The following is a 4,713-nucleotide window of genomic DNA, read 5'->3' on the forward strand; positions in this document are numbered from 1 at the left end:
CAATATTTTGCAATCTATTACATTTGTCATTTTATTCAAGGTCGAAATAATATTTTACATTTTTTATAATCTTCTACTATTCTTTTAAATTTGTAAGTTGCATAAATAAAATTTTATATATTTTTTAACTATTTTATTTAATTATTTCCCTTTAATCTCTTATTTAAAAGCTAGCCCAATTTTGAGCTAATTTGTTCGGATTAAACAGACCCAAATCCTTGGCCCAAGCCAAGCGACCCCTTAACCATAACCTAGCCGGAACCAGTTTCAAATAATCTGCCCCATCCCCCTTGCGACCCTGGCCGTTGATCTCAAATGATCAACGGACCATAACAAACCTACCCGATTCTATATATTTCCCCTTACCCAAAATCCTATCCCATTCCTACCAACCCGCCGCCCTTGAAGTCCCTAGAATCTCCCATTTTTATCTGAAGAACCCTAATCACCGCCTTTTCCAATCCCTCTCCTAATCCCGTTAACAATGGGATTTACCCATTATTTGCTTACCATATTGGTTTTCCTTCACTATTAGTTGCTTCTTTATGGTATTATATAGTACTTGCTCTATTTTGGCAAGTATAAATCTTCAAATCGAAGGGAATCAGTTTCAATCGTTGAGATCCAAATGATATTTCGTCTATGTAAGTTTGTAGCAAGGTTATATGGGTCCGATTCACCAAGATCTTTGGTCGATTCTAAGATTTCTGCCGAACTAGGGTTTGGAATTTTATATTTTATCTTTTTACCCGTTCCATTACTAATTGCATATGGTATTTTCTTCCCTTATTTATGATTGTTTTCCTTGTTTGTTCAATTCCTACCACTATATAAACCCCTCCCCAATTCCCCTCTAGGGAGACCTAAGTTTTCACTCCTACTACACTCAATATACTTTCCTCACTCGTTCATCTTATTTGAAACCTTGTCTCTTTGTCCAGCTGAAAGTCAAGGCCATAATATTATCAACCTCCTCCGGTGCAACCACAGCTCGAGGCTCTTGTGAACTCTGAAGCATCGGAGATTTGGGGTTCTTACTACCAGTATTCTAAAATTCTTATTCTTTTGCTCGTCTAATTTTGCTACTGGTTTGTACCTTTAACTCTTGCAATGTTCACTATTTTTCCTTCTGTATATCTCTATGTGTTCTAGATATTAAGGACGTTTAAAATTCTATGAGCATGATTTAGTTCCTTTGTTAGTTGTAAATCCTTGATATTGCACTGTTATGATACTCCACTGTCATTCTATATTCTTTGATAGTTGAATGCATTTTAGTACATGTGATAGATTCCAGTTTGTTATTAGTTTGTGTTAGGATAATATGTGTTCTTTACTAGATCCTGCACTTCTATGTTGGTTTTCCTTGTTTTCCTCTAGAATCTGTTTCATACCTCTGTGTTTTTCTTAGCATCTGAACATGTTTAAGCTTTGAGTTTCAATGCATGCCTATTGTATGTGTTCTTTTAATAAAACTGACTATCTGTTTTTAGTTATAGAATCCTCTTCATGCCTTTCTTTGGTACTATACCAAAACTCTTATAAAACCGTTCATTTTCTTTGAATGCATTACTTTGTGCTGAGTCTTATGTTTAATTGACTGTTCTTTGCAAACTGGCCACAATTATATGGATCTCATACTGTCTTAAGATCTAGCCTAAACATGTTTCCTTACTATTTATAATCATGATCTTTAGCATCATATAAGACTTTGGGGTAAATATCATTATTCCTCTCTTATGTATGGTCAATAGACATGTTAATGTGTAGCTAATCTGCCTTTCACATACCATAAGTTTCTGTAAAGCCTTTGTACTATGATCTATCCCCACCATGTTAAGTTTCATGATATTGGCCAAGCTGTACCACTAGTGTGTTTGTATGTTGTATCTGACCTTATTAGAACTGTCATGTTAGAACTTTCATTGTACCAGATTTACATTTGAAATCCTTTAGGTTAGTGCCCTATTCTGAACTTGTTTGGCATTGTGCACTCTGATATGTTTATCTTATAACCTCAAAGAACCTAATTCCCCTAACTCTCTCTCAATCTCTTCTTCTGTTGAATATGATATCTCTTGCTAATTGATCGAGTCTAGAATGACAGTATTGTTATATTAACTTTCCATGAGGAATCTAAGACTTATTGATTTTCTTAACTTGCATGTTCTTTGTTTAATCAACCATGCTATGGCTTCTTCTAAAGTACAAATGCATTTCTTCAAATCTATCACTTAATTGATGTTAGTAGGTCCAGAATTCTTTAAGTAATTGCTATGTGTATTTGTCAAATTGTTAACCCCAAATTGTTTGGAAAGTGAGACTCCATATGGGTTTAATATGGGTCCAAACATGGACTTGGGCTGTGCAATTGACACACGTTAGTGCTTAAGCTGAATTCGCATTTGGGCCTGCTGTTCATAGAAGAGTGAGCTTGTGGAAGGCTTAGGTAGTGCTAGGTTATCTTCATTTTTATTTTGGGGCCTGCAGTTTCTCGTGTATAATATTTATATTATGTTCACTAATTGGGACTTTAATAATTTGTAAACAAACAATTGAGGTATTAGTGAAGTTGGGGAAATGGGTATATTCCGGTGTTTGCATAAAAGGGTTTAAAACATGGCTATAGAGTCTATGTGATCTCTTTGTTACTCTGAACAACATGCCATATCTGCTATCTGTTTCCATGTATTGTGCTCTAGTAGAAACCATGCCTATAGGAAATTACACACTCAATTGACCTGTTTTACTATCAAAAGCATGTGTTTAAGTACTTTGCTTGTTCCCGTATTTACTGTCATGCGTTATTAGACAACATGGCTATAGGATTATATTAATTTATGTTCTACTGATCCTCATCTAGATATCATGTCTATAGGCTCTTAATTGATTAATTAGCTACTATTATTGTTATTTCCATCACATTGCTCGCCTAGAACACATGTCTATAGGGATTAAGTGTTATAGAACTAGTTTAAATTGCCAACTTTTAGAAATCCTGCCTCTAGGATACTGTTACTCGCCTAGAAAGTATGCCAATAAAATTAAACACGGTTATTTTTAAGCTTTCAAACGGTTTTATTACCTCATTGCACAAATAATTTAGAGATCATTCCTATAGTATTTGTAATACCTATAATCTACAAATTCGTTGTTCTAAAACAATAGCACTGCATGTATGCTTGGAATTAAAATCAGATAGAAGCCATGTCTATAGGACTTAATTCATCTCAATTCTGAAATTATTGAGTGCATAATGTAAGAATCTGCCCACGTGCATTTGTTGCTTATATGTGGAGGCTAACTTGGGCCTTTAACTGTCTCTACATGAAGTCCTGTTTGTTTTGAATGTCGCCTAGTTTTATCGGTTTTCACCAGGCTAAGCAAGTATAGAACCATCCCAAATAGAGGTCCAAAGCCTCCTGGACTATAGGCATAGGACGGGTAGTGCACGCATAGGGTACGACTTAGAATTGGATTAGAGTGCCTTTAAGTAAACAACTTTAACATAATAATTAGGTAGTAGGAGATGATAGTTTGTGCCCGCTGACTAATATGAGAAACTCCCTATCTTAAGGGAGTTGCGAAATATTATTTATGTTACATGAGGTGATCCTTTAAGCTAAAAAACTTAGGACCCCCTTCCTTTCCTTTATGAATTTGTGATCTACACTTAGTCATTCGACATAGACCAATGTAGTTATATCATGATAGTCACCAAGATTTGTACCAATTCTCGTTTGTCATAATAAAACTCTCTGACCTTTCTATTCTCTTTATTTATTTGATCATATCGCCTAATTATAATCCACATAGTCTTATGTTCGGTCGGGATCCACAGTTGTGGACCTCGAAGAGTGCCTAACACCTTCTCTTTGAGGTAATTTGAGCCTTTACCCAATCGTTGGTGGCGTTGACTAGTCAACCTGAGTTATCTACATAATAGGTGCCCTAACGCATCTTAAAAACCATTAGTTGGTGACTCTTCTTTTAACACTCTATTTTCCATTTAAAAGAGTTGTCATATGTCGAAACTCGATTTCGGGAGAAAAAAGGGGGCGCGACACCATGGCGACTCTGCTAGGGAATTACACTTAGGATCTTACCATAATGAACTTGACTTATGTGAATTACTTTCTTTATTACATCCCTTATTCACCTTTATATGTTTAAATTTGTTGTGACATGCACATCCCTTCCCCGTTCACCTTTATTTGTTTAAATTTGTTATGACATGCACATCCCTTCCATGTTCACCTTTATCTAATATGACCACTCTTCTTTTTCATCTTGTCTAAGACTGCCATATCATGCCTCTCCCATCCCTATTCCCTTACCTGCTTTATTACATTCTTACATATATTCCACGAACTAAACTGACTTCTTCCTTTTGTCATTTTCTATGTTTTCCATGTATACCTTACTATTGTATTTACTATTTTACCCATTTATCATGCAAATATTTGGCAACGTGTTATTATCTCCGCATAAAGCATGCTCTACATCATACTCCACTCGTGTCAATTATCAACATAGCGGTGCTTGATTTAGTGTCCACGCTCTTCCAAAATTACCCTTTTTAAATCGGAAAGGCTTATTTGCGGTAGACTAGTCGATCATCGGTGCAATTGACGGCCCCGTGCCTTTTCCTCTCAAGTTGTCCACTTGGGAGTCCCAGTCTAGGACATTCTAGAAACTTTACTCCAATATCAA

The sequence above is a fragment of the Nicotiana sylvestris genome, chromosome 8 (assembly GCF_000393655.2).
Source record: "Nicotiana sylvestris chromosome 8, ASM39365v2, whole genome shotgun sequence".
NCBI classification, from domain to species: Eukaryota; Viridiplantae; Streptophyta; class Magnoliopsida; order Solanales; family Solanaceae; genus Nicotiana; species Nicotiana sylvestris.